General features: G+C 38.1%; 1 long non-coding RNA gene and 1 other non-coding gene across 2 annotated transcripts in view; one reads left to right on the top strand and one right to left on the bottom strand.

Annotated features, from left to right (window-relative positions):
* LOC135319514 (uncharacterized) overlaps positions 1–12,992 on the bottom strand; it is a 577,974-nt gene that overhangs the window by 110,489 nt on the left and 454,493 nt on the right. The gene's annotated exons all lie outside the window — the stretch shown is intronic.
* TRNAI-AAU (transfer RNA isoleucine (anticodon AAU)) lies at positions 7,633–7,706 on the top strand. The gene has a single exon. It is a non-coding gene; the product is annotated as a tRNA-Ile (tRNA).

Genomic DNA, 12,992 nt, shown 5'->3' with positions numbered 1-12,992 from the left:
TTTATTTACCTACCATTATTTATTTTATAATAAAAATACTCCACTGAAAAGAGTATAAATATGAATATTTAAATGCAAGAAAAATATTACAGACACCAATTATTTTACTTTAATTAACTTTTTAACTGAATAAATGTTAATTGTTTCAACGTTTCACGTTATATCCTCTCTGTATTAAAAGTTCAAAAGATGTTTATAATAAGAATTTTGTATTAGAGACTGTGATTTAGATAAGAATATAGACAGTGACAGTCTCTGAACCAGAAGCTTAAAGCCTAATAGAGGATTCAGACGGGCGGAAGTAGTTCTATTGTAAGTGATAAGCGCAGTTAATAGAGAGAAATAAAGAGTGCCATCGGAACACTACGTACCAGAAAGTAATCACAGATTTCAAAATGCATGTCAGCTGCTGCGAATCTGGAAGGGAGGCGTGGGAACTAATCAGGCAGGAAGAGCTGATACTTGAGCTAAAGTGGAGTCACCTCTAGCATCTGCTCCAAACCTAAAACAGTAACGAATGCAAGTAATTATGCGTGGTCTCTGTTAAAAAAAAAAAAAGGAGATCCTATAGTCTACCAAAGTCAAGAGGAGCCACTGAAGGATGGGAAAATGACAGGGTTCACTTGGAAAAGGAAACCACAACTCAAAAACACACGCATGGCAGTACTTCTACTGAAAGAGATGCCAGAGAATGTTTAGGGCCAGAAATGGTGGATGCCCGGCAAAGAAAGTGACCCAGAGTCAAGGGTTACAGTTGGATCGGGAAACTGATCCCCCAAAGCCTGCACATAATCTACCGATTCGGAACAAGCCACAGCCAGCAAGGGTGTGTGCCTCTGGGGAGGAGCAGGGAATGGGCTGCAGACGCGCAAGTTACATCCCTGGTGGTTGGTAACAAATGGAAGAGGAGAAACCACCCAGCCTGGGGCAATGAGCTACCCAGGCACAGAGGACACCCTTCCCTGCCCCCCTCTAACTAAATATGTGACTCTCTCCCACTCGCCATTCTCACTTGGGGCTAGGATGTTTCAAAATGTCAAGGAGTTTTTAAAATATCTTGGGGAAATCCCCCAAAAATCCTGGGACGCTTCTGCTACTGTCATATGTCATTTTTTTCTCTTTCAAATTGAGCGTGTGAATCGATAGACAATACTGAGTATGCACTGTGTTTCCTATCGCCCCCTCCAAAGGGGTGTGTGATGTACTGGTGAACAACGTGAATCTGGGGTTGACACACTTGGGTGTCAAATTTCACATTTTCTGCTCTCTAGCTAAGTGACTCTGGATGACTTACCTACTCTCATTTTCACCAACTCTGAAACGAGATTAATAATAACCAGTTTGCCAATCTTCCATGACATCTATATCAGATATATTTAAAGCACAACGGCACTGGTATATAATATATAATCCATGAATTGCTATTATCAGAATCCATTCTCTTTTTAAATCCAGCATATTTTAAAAATGTTTTTACTTTATTTTATTTTTTTAATGGAGAGATTGGAGATTGAATGCAGGACCTCGTGCATGCTAGGCATGTGCTCTGCCACTGAGCTATTTCTCTCCCCTAAGAATCCAACCTTCATTAACAATTTTTGAAAACCAATATTTTAGAGGTTGTCTGCATTCACACTTTTAAATTGTATTTTTCACTAGATAGTGGTGATAGCGCTTCACTTGACTATTTCCAAAATGGATCCCTAACAAAAAGTCTGAAGAATTCATTTATCACTGGATAAAATGACACAGAATTACCAGTAGAAGAAAACCCAGGGGATTGTAGCTTCATACCAAACACTTAAGGAACTCTCAAAAAAATCTAAACATTTAATGTGTAAATAGTTTTCAAAGTATTCACTATTTTTTTAAAAAAATTTTTCTTGAGGAACTTTTATTTGTATTTTTCATAGAGAAGTTACTTGTAAATTCTTTAAGTAAAGTTACTTTTCATTAACACGTGTGAAGATTTTCCTGTGTGTATGTGTGTGTGTTCTCGGCTATGTCTCAGAGTAGAATTAGCATTCCCTGAGGAGACAGATTTTGTTGTCATGATTTATGTGTAAGTCATACTTGCCTCTCCCTGAGTTTGCCGAACATACTGTTTCACAGAAAGTAGACATTTGACAAATAGTTGTTACAAAGTGTTTTTGAGCCCAACCAGAGATGGACCAGCGCTTCATAGTTGTTGCTTTTAACAGTTTATAACGGGATGCTAGACAGACGTGTTCCTGACGTAGGCTGGCTCTTTGTTTTGATTTTCCTTTATTCAATGAACAGACCAAACTCTACCCAACGACTTTGCTGGAAAATGTATATTGATGAGGTGTGTTTTCATCCTCTTATACCAAAATCTATTTTTTGAGTGAAAAGATACTCTAACAATGGAACAATTTTATGTGCATACACCTGGGACTTTAAGTGATCACCTGCTGATATTTATTTTAAATATTAGGTAATATACATATTATATATAATATATATTCTCCCTCTCTCTATATATATGTGTGTGTGTGTATACATATATATATGTATTCCTTAAGCTTATGTTATAATCCCTCAATTCTGTGACCATTGGTATATTTTGCAATCTCTGCAAACAATTTTCCTGTCTTCTCTGGCAACTCCAGACTGTACTGTAGAATCATCTTTTCAAGACAGTCTTTTCCAAATTCCCCTCAAACTGAGTTCTGAACCCTGCCTACCACCACAATCATTAATAGCAAAGTTCTCATCCAACAGTACTCACAGGTCCGCTTGTTCCCATACACCTCTTATTAATCAGATCATTCCTGAGAGTGGTACCAGTAGACAGTAGAATTAAATCATTTAACGTACTATAGGATCTGTTATTCCAATTCTTAGTTATCTTTCTCATCTTTAATTTACATTCCCTTTACTTTATTAAAAATAAACCTTGAAGTTGAGGATCACTGCCACTGAGAAAAGAGAAAGCAAAAGATTTTAGGGAAAATACGGTGTTGGTTTTAAGCTGGAAAGCAGCTTTAAGAGTCAGATTCCCGGAGCTCCCACATGTAAAAAGTTTCAAAGTCATCATTCCTGTAATTACCGTAAGAAAAAGCTAGATATACTGAGAATCAATAACTTTTCTCGGACCCATCAAGAGAACTGAGTTTGTAGGGCCTACTGCCAAAATCTGTAAAAAGTCACAGCCAAGATCTGCTTACCTGGAAAAGGAGCTGTTGGCGATGTAAACAGACAGAACGCTTCAGTGGGCATCTGATGGATTTCTAGGGGCTGCGTGGACGGGAAGGGCAGGGGGAAGCTCCCGAGATGAGTCCTGGAGGGGCCCCCACGCATTCGTGGGCTTGGCCTCGGGAATCCAGCACATTCTCACGGTGGAGATATCAGGAAGATCACCGTGAGAAGTACACAGAGCCTCCTTCACAAAAAGCTGATTTCACACGGAAAATGCATGAGCATTTCCGGTTGATAAGAGATGTTCCGCTCACTCTAGCCCCCTTCAATTTTCCTTTTTCACCTAAGCAGGGAAGAGCATCATCAAAATGGGGAAGAAAGTCAAGTGATGAGGTTGGGAACACCACAGATGGAGAAGGAAAGAGGGCCAGAGGAAAAAGCCTACACACTGGAAAAGCACCAGCAAAAGCCATAGTCCTAAGACACAGACCTCCTGCAAGGCTAGAATGTATTTCGGGAAATACAGATGAGCCTATTGTTCCACACCTTACCTCCCCACCAACAAGTCTTCAGGGGATTATTTAGGGGAGCCCAAAGTCAAGAGAAAAGACAAAAGCAAGGACTCTGAATAAATGTGAAGCTTCTGGAACTTATGGCTACAGCAAATATTCAAAGCAGTGCACCCCCCTGTCCAGGGCTCAGGGCATCTGGGATCTGATCAATGGCAAAGTTATGGCCCCAAGAGGCAGTGATGCACAGAGAAGCAGCCTTTCACAGTATGAGACTATTCAGTATGAGACAGTTACGTCACAGGGGCCACCGTGCAGAACGGGAGGAGGGCGGGGGACCTCCTGGACAAGATGGGGGGCCAAAGAGGGGGCTTGTGTGTCCGGGTGATGCGTTTCAGTAAATAGGGATCTTATGGCATGTCAACGCCATTTTTCACCCTCCAAATTTTCCTTCTGTTGTTTTCATTTTCATTCTATTGCTATGTGAAATTTTCAATGAATTCTTATTATTTACACATGACATTTATTTAGATGTCCTCACATTATTTATCGTTTTTTGAGGTACCTCTTTTCTTCACGCATTTCCCTAATGTCATACAGATGACTTTCATTGTGCCTTACCAAGCCCCTTTTATATTCCCCTTATTATGGCTTTGTTTCTGAGAAATGCACTTTGTGTTTGTGTGTCTGAGTATTAACTTATCATGCTTTCATTTTTGGAAAGTGGGTTTGCTGCATTTTAGACTGGCACTGATTCCCTTTAAACACTTTGAAAATGTCATTCATTCCACTGTAATTTTATCTTTCATCCTTACTGTCTCTCGTTTGAAGATAATGTGTCTATTTTTCCCCTGGTTCTTTTCCATTTTTTCCTTTGTCACTAATTTTGAGAAGACTTAAGAGAAATTGCCTCTGTGTAATGTCTCTTTGTATTTATCCTGGTGAAGGCTGTAACACTTTTGAGTCTAAGAATTAAAGTCTATCATTATTAGTTCTAGAAATATTCAGTAGCTATCTCTGCAAATGCTGTTTCTCCTCCATTTTCCCTTTTCCTTCTAAGACTATAATTATATACTTGTTACACGTTGATTCTTTCTGTATGTTCTGTATTTCTCTCTCCCTCTCTAGTTTTTTTCTCTGGACAATTTCTATAGATATATTTTCAAGTTCACTAACCTTCTCTTCAGCTATGTCTAATATTCTGTTTAACCTATTTATGAAGTTTTTAATTTCACTTATTGTACTTTCCAGGCTGAACACTTCAATTTGATTTTTATTTCTACACCTACCTGAAATGTTAGACACTGTTCTCTATTTTCTTAAACATATTTTTCACAATTTATTTACAATCTGTATCTAATAACTAGTAACTGGAATGTCCAGTGACTGTGTCCATGGGCTGCTTTTTTAAATGATTTTATCTTTAGTCATTTAATGTTATTGGTAGTTTCCTTTGATTCCATGTTAGATTATGTGTGTGAAAGAATGTATACACAGTTTAGGCTCTGAAAAATGCTGTTCTCCTGCAAAACAGATTTTTTTCCTTTGTTTTTGTCAGGGATTAAGCTAGTTATAAATCACCTTAATCCTACCATGGATTGGGTTTATTGAAGGATGGTTTGCAAACTTTGTGAAGGCTGGTCTATTTCTGATTTTCTAATTCAAAATCACTGCTTGTATGTAACTGTAAATAGCTCGCATTTGATAAGGCCACATCTGTTCTCTTGGAATAGTGTGGCTTCAATTTATGCACAAAATTAATATAACATTATCTGCAACATTTTGGATTAGGTTTCAGGCTCCAGAGAATGCACCAGAAAGGAATTTATTGATTTCGAATTTGAATGACATCCCTCAATTTGTAGTCTATATGATTAAGATAAAAATAATTCAGTGAATTTTAAATGATCTGTCTAAATCTTGTGCGCAACCTGAGGAAGCAGGATGGGCTCTCATTCAAGATCTTGGTTAAGACGCCAAGTTTGATAAAGTCACACACAGACCAAGAGGATAAAAAGTGTTGTTACTCACATAGTGAGGCTTCTGAGGAAAACAGGCCAAATCTCCTAAGCTTGTCTAAAAATTGCTTGAGAGAGAAGGGAAGGAGAAGTAGTTGGGGGCTTTTATTGTGATGAGAGGCTGGGGCTGGGATGAGAGGGCCCTCCTGGGGTCAGAGGTCTGCGGTCTGAATCTCCTGCTGAAGGCAGAGCAGCGAGCACTCAGGTTACCTCTGTGCTGCCCACGCGTGGGGCACAGAGGGAAGAGGGTGGGGTGAGAGTTGAAATCCCTCATCCGTCAAGCATCAAACAATAAAATGAGACCTTTACCACACTGAGATAGACTAAAAAAAAGGTACCCTTAAGAAAACTATAATAGAAAGAACTAAGTTACGATCTCATATAATCTGCTTCCTCCTCCTCTTCCTTCTTTTTGTCTTACTCACACAGCCTTCACTTTCAGCCATGACTCTCCAGTCTCCTGCAAATAAAAAATGATGCTCTGAGCCATGAATCATCTTTTAGTTGCTTTGAGTTTCTTACTAGCTTAGGCGGGATTTTCAGGTTTACTTAGTGCAGCCTTTCATCATAAGCCTTGCGGCGAGTGTGTGGAGGCGCGGGTTGAAGGATCCACGGGTGAACGGCAGTTCCCGTAGCTGGGGCCCTAAAGCTCGTAAGCTGGGAAGGCGGTATTTGCCACTACCTGGCAAGAGACTCAGAACATTGTTTGTTAGAGAGCTAAACCTAGTGCCCCCTGGGTAATGTCTTCCTTGGATAAAAGGAAATGCTTTGAGCTAAGCGACTGGAAAACAATTCATCATCTTTGAACAGATCTCCTATGGTATTTTAAAATGCATGCATTTTGATAAACGCTCTTTGAGGAAATGCAAAACATTTGTAACAGAAGGAGACTGCTCTCTTTGAGCCTTTTCATGAAGGCATCATGTGCGATTGCATTACAGTCTTCATTTCTTGTGCGCCTGTTGAGAATTGAGCTCCTTTACCTTTGGTGAGTAAGCAGACAGGGAGGTAAGGAAGGGGAGGGGGGTTTTAAGAATTATATGTGGGCGGGAAGACTTAAATGGATTTCTATGAACAGCTCTCTCTCCCCAAGGGAAGGCTGAGGATGGATCGAGATGCAGGTTTTATGGTAGGAATGCTTTCAAGTGTGCGATTTCCTCATCCATTCTGAGAGGGCAGAGGTGGCTGTTTTAGTTATTTATTTACTCCTGGTTATTTAGGAGATGGGAACAGAGACATAATCGAGTCAGATTTGCTTGGTTGTTCCTGTTGCTTTGATCCAGAATCTCACCTTGTCTGCTCTTTTAGCATGGGGGAACGGAAACGGTACTTCTGTTCCCTGAGATCTGAGTAACTCATTGCTTTATATGCCGATCAGAGGGAAAATAATGGGTTGGGGAGAAGTGGGACACATTGCATGCGCTGCAGACATTTTCTGCTTCTTAGGGAATTTCTTTAAAACCCTTTCTTACCCCTGGATGAGCTTGTGAACTTGGAACCTCATTTTTTTCTCATTTTCCTCACTGGAATTATGTATTACAAATATCCTCAGACCACTTTTTTCCATTTCTGTTCATAAATTTCTCAAAGTATCCAAAAGTAAAAGGGAAATGAGAAAAGATAAGACCCACAAGTAGATAGTTATAAAATGTGTTTACTTCCGATGTGCCTTGATACCTTTATCACATGAAAATAATTATTATGAACGCAAACCTTGATGAGCGTATACTAAAATAAAATTCTTATGGTTTGGATCAATCCACAAATAAACAAAACGACCCATTCCCCTCATTTCTGGTTCTCTCATGCAGTTTTGATGCAGTGCCTGTAAACCTGAAAGGGAAAATTGAACAAAGAACTCTGACTTTTTACTATGTTGTGTTCCTATCTTGGATATTTGTAGTCATCCACTGTTATCCTTTCGAAACAACACAATTGGCAGAGGGGGAGGGTGTAGCTCAAGTGGTAGAGCATATGCTTAATATGCACAAGGTCCTGGGTTCAATCCCCAGTACCTCCATCAAATAAATAAATAAATGTAATGACCCTCCGCCCGCAAAAAAGTGAAAAAACCTAATTGCCAAATAGATCCTACAGGTGTATTATTAACCTAAATCTTAATAGGAAAGTAATTTAATTCCTTATATGTGACAGATAGTTCTTTTTAAGTATTTACAAAGATAAGATATTGGAGTTGTGTACATTTAATGTAATCATTTTTTCTGACAATCAAGAAAATAAATTATAATTAATAGAGTATTAAAATATAGAAAATAATTTTTGGTAATATTTTAAATTAGAACTTTTTTGCCATAGTATACATTCTGCCTTGTTGTTGGCATTATTTATTAAAATCATAGAATTTGTTTAGCAATAATTATAAATTATTTTAGACTTCTGATGATTATTTTGCTTTAAGTTGAATGGCAACATTTTATTCTGAAAAAGGAAAATAAAAACATGTAATTTACTTTCCTTGTTTCATTGAATTTATGAAAAATATTGAATAACAAGGGGTTACATAACATTTCTTGTCATTATCCAAAGTCCAGTGAAAAATAAATATTTCTTCTTCTAATTTGGAAAATTCTTACTATCTATACCAGTCAAAATATCTTTCCTATGCCTTTGCTTTCTTTTAACTTCTAAAATGATGTATTATTGTGACTTTCAGGGACAAACTCTTGATTCAGTTTTTCAGTCTTCCTTTGGGATAGACGACTGTTCACATAAACCATTAAATGCTAACTTCTATATGTAGCCTGTGTGTGTGTGTGCGCAGGTGTTGAGTGGGAGACAGGTTATGACAAGGAAGATAAAGGGGCTTATGGCACAAGATTAGCATCCATCCTAACTATGGATCAAAGTACTCAAAATATTCTTCACTTATCATTCAATGATTATGTTAAACAATAAAAAACATAGAGACTAAATATATCTATAGGAATTTTTAGGAAACAGAGGCCCTCTTGTAACAACCCACCTGCACAGTGAGTGAGGGAATGGAAGGCACTGATTTCTATGTGTGTAGTCAAAGGTACCCTGAAACAAAAACTGTCAAATCCAGAAGATGAAGCAGGAAATGCAAAACTAACTTGTCTTATGGAAACAACCTAAGTCTCCATTGACAAGATGACTGGATAAAGAAGTTGTGCTATACACACACACACACACACACACACACACACACTGGAATACTACTTAGCCATAAAAAAGAATAAGATAACTCCATTTGCTGCAACACGGGTGGACCTGGAGATTGTCATTCTAGGTGAAGTAAGCCAGAAAGAGAAAGAAAAATACCATATGAGATCATTCTTATGTGGAATCTAAAAAAAAAAGATGCAGATGAACAAGTTTCCTCCACATAACACGGGAACTATGTTCAATATCTTACAGTAACCTATAATGAAAAAGAATATGAAAACAAATATATGCAAGTAAATGTATGGCTGAAACATTAAGCTGTACACCAGAAATTGACATATTGTAAACTGACTATACTTCAATAAAGAAAAGTTTTTTCGAAGTAACTTGCCTTTGATCCTTAACAGAACAATTGAATGGTCAGATGTGTGCTAACAGGATAAAACTCAAAAGAGATTGAACATGAGGTTGAAGGAGGAAGGTTGTGTATAGAAAATAAATAGACACTTGAAAATAAAAATAATAAAATCACAACTTACGGAATGCCAAGTGAATTTATTGGCTATAAAGAATATGTTCTCATTTGGGTACCATTATGAGAAACACTATCAATCTTATAAAATACATGGCTAGTTCCATTTTGGGGGGTCGTAGTCTTTGGTTCTTTCTATCTTTGCCACATTTTCTCTGATTTCTCTTTCCTTTAATTTTTTTTTTCATTGAGGACATTGAAATATGAATCTCATTAGAGGTATATCTAAACAGTATCTACTTTTCATTTTATGTCAGTGTTCTATCTAACAATTTGCACATCGAAAAACTTGTGCCTTTTTGCATTTATTCTCATGACAATTTTGATACTTTATTTATTAGTTACCTTTAGGACTAAAGCTCATGTTATTAACATAATATTTGCATATATAGGAGGAGTGAAGTCAGACAAAGAAAATGCCCTTTCTTTGATTAGAACGTTCTATATTGTATAAGAAAAAATGAAGGTTCCTATTCATGCTCATTTTGAGCCATTCCAAATCGATCTTAATTCCATTTACTATCCCTTCATGAGTTTCAAAATGATATTCATAAGTTGAGTAAAAATGGTCCTTCCCTGAGAAGAGAAAAGGGAAGCCCATTGCCTGATACTGAATTTTCTTTGCTAATAGTTTGACACATGTAATTGGAAGGAACAGCTTGTGATGTTTTCCAAATGTCTGTAAGCAAAGTAAGTTAAAGTTAAAATTTGAAGCTACCTGATAGAATGGTTCACAAAAGGACACATCTTTGCATTTTACAAGACAACTCAACTCTTTCTAGAATGTTCCAGCAGGTTAACATTTCATTCTCAAGCACATTTGAAATTGCCTTTGTAATATCAAAATGTTTGTCTCAGTACACTTGCAGCACAAATGGCATTAACTGGTATGTTCCATATATTATACATAATAATATAAAGCAACTATTTATAGTATTTTTTTCTTGACTGCTAGAGATGCTTTTTTAAAGCCTATGTAGGTGTACACTATGCTTATTTATTAAAATAGAACAGCGACTAAATATTTTTAAAATGCATGAAGAGAATGGTGGTAGTCTCATGGGTCTCAGACTCCCAGACTACTTTAAACTTCCTTCAGTTCACTATGTGTTGTATTATCTAAAATACTGGATTTAAACATATACCCTGCACACGAGTCAAGATATACTACCTCCTTGTTTATTAACATTAGTACTTTTTAATGTTCAGAAACCTAATTCACAGGTTCCTTGCCATATGGAATTCAGTATTTGATCTCCGTGAGGGCTACCAAATGGGAGAGGCATATCAAACCACGTATAATTTCAAAGACTTGAAGCAAGCTTGCCAGCGTCTTCAGACATTTCACATGTTTCAAGTGTAAATCTAACTCCCATCTATTCAATTCTTTCTTACCATCCGTTTATTCTACCAACACTGTTGAAGAATCCACTGTGGTCAGAGTACTCTGTGAAGGACCAAGGGGATAAAATGATGAAAAATTCAAAGGCTGCCCTCCTAGAGATAGCGATCTAGGTGAGATGATAGAAAATGTACAAAAGGAACTGTAAGACAGATTGCGCCATGTGACACAAGGGAGGCAGAAAGTGACAGAATTCAGAGACATGAATGGCCGTCCTGTCCTGTGCATCCGTGGGGGAAGCAGCCTCGGAGGTGACGTCAGCGCGTGTGCAGTTACTGCTCAGCTCTGGGCGCAGGGTGGTCCTCTCTGCCTGGGAGATGGTGTGAGAAGCAGGGGCCGGCGGTGGGTGGCAGATTGCCCGGCAGTGTTTCTCTTCCATCTGTGTCTTTTTTTCCTTTTATTTCCTCTTCTGCCAATGTCAGTACGCCTAGAACTCCATTCTCTATTTTCACACCCAGCTGGTTTAGAGCTTTCTCATGTATTTGCACAGTTTATATATTAGGATGGCATTTCTTTTACTGTGCAGATACCAGAAAATGTCTTAATGAAGTAATTTGCTGCTAATGATAACTAAGTCACCTATGTGCCGATTTTTAACATCCGCTTTGCCAAATATCCATATTTAAACGACTAGTTTCAAAGGAAACCTATCTGGGAGTTGGATGTTCAATCGCCCCGCAGGAGTTGATTTTAATTTAAGATAAACCTGGCCCCCAAAATACACATTCAAAATTTTACCTTTCTACATGTCTGCTTTAGCCTTCACATTTATTTACTTTGATTTCAAACTGAAAATTACATTTTCCATAAAAACTAGAAATATCAAACCTTTAATAATCCCATCTGCTGTCATTTTCTCTAGGAAACTTTTACTGTTAGATATTTCACACGATTGCCAGGTATCCACACTAAGTTGTGACTTCCTTGCCTCTTCTCTGCAATAGATTTCATGAAAAGCCCACTTTTCCCAGTGTTGGAGGAATTCGATAGATCAGAAAGATAGCCTCTCCTTTCCCCCCACTGGTGCTCTCAGACTCTGGCAGTCAGAATAATGGCAAACTCCAAGGGGCAGGATAAAAAAATAAAAGCCCTCACTGTGTCTCCATTGTCCTCTGCGTCTGGGATCCCTGACATGGCCGTACCCAGACGTGTTTGTAACTTGAAGCTTCACTTAAAGAATTCCTTACTGAAAACTACTGGAATCTCAACCTCCATCAAACTCTGTGAAGTCCCCAGTCAGTCCTGCCTGGCGCCATGGGGAACACGAAAGCTTAAAGCATCTCAGAGGGAAATGTCCGTTACCTCGTCATAAAGAACTGAACGTCGCCACTAGTTCTTGGTGCAGAATAATTTCCTCCAAATTTCGGAGGAACTTTCTGAACAACAAATAACGCACAAGAGATATAAACGTGCTTACTAACATGTGCGACATTTTAATGCCCTGTCACAAACTTTAGCAACCTTGCAAAAATGCATGCACGTGTCTATAAAATATCTATGCAACAAGAAATTAGGAATTGTGCAAATAAAGATAGACTCCAACAGAAAATATTAGCTGTTTCAAAGACAGCTTTGGCTCTGTCAAGTCTGCCTTGGCTGAGCACTTTGTCACTGGTTTTTATTCTATCTTACTATGTAATCCAAACCCACAGCCACGTATATGTAATAAAGACCTCATCTCCATCATGTGTCACGTCTGTTGCTCTTTTTAGTCTTTATTTAAAATAAAATGTTATTTTACTCTGCTGTATTAGAAATATTGTTTGCTCATTTTTAGTTTTGTTCTATCTTCATATTTTGTCACTTATTCCTCCATAAAAAAACAAAAGTTACATCTAGTACACACAACGTCACGTGATAGGTCTCATTCCTCTCTCTCGTGAGGTTTAATACACACACACAGAGGATTATTCTGTACCCACACTAGTGCAGAGAAGTATATGATACAGTCAAAAACGTAAAGGAAGACGGCGCTATAAATTAGTGCTCTCGCAATGAGCTGCAAGTTAACACATATACTTAATATGGATTCAAATGCTTTTTCTGAAGCATAAGTTTTTCCTCTTGTCCCCACAGCCCAGTTCCAAACATGAAATCACCACTGTCACAACACAACTCTTCACGTACTTCCTGTAACCGCCCCCTTTTTAATTTGCTTGATTCCGTTTCGCTGCGCAGTGATACTCAGTTTGCTACACTTACTGTGACTGAGAACATCCTTTCCC

This window comes from Camelus dromedarius, chromosome 28 (genome assembly GCF_036321535.1).
Source record: "Camelus dromedarius isolate mCamDro1 chromosome 28, mCamDro1.pat, whole genome shotgun sequence".
Classification (NCBI taxonomy): Eukaryota; Metazoa; Chordata; class Mammalia; order Artiodactyla; family Camelidae; genus Camelus; species Camelus dromedarius.
Note: the sequence above shows the minus strand (reverse complement) of the source record. Positions and strands in the feature narration are given on the sequence as shown.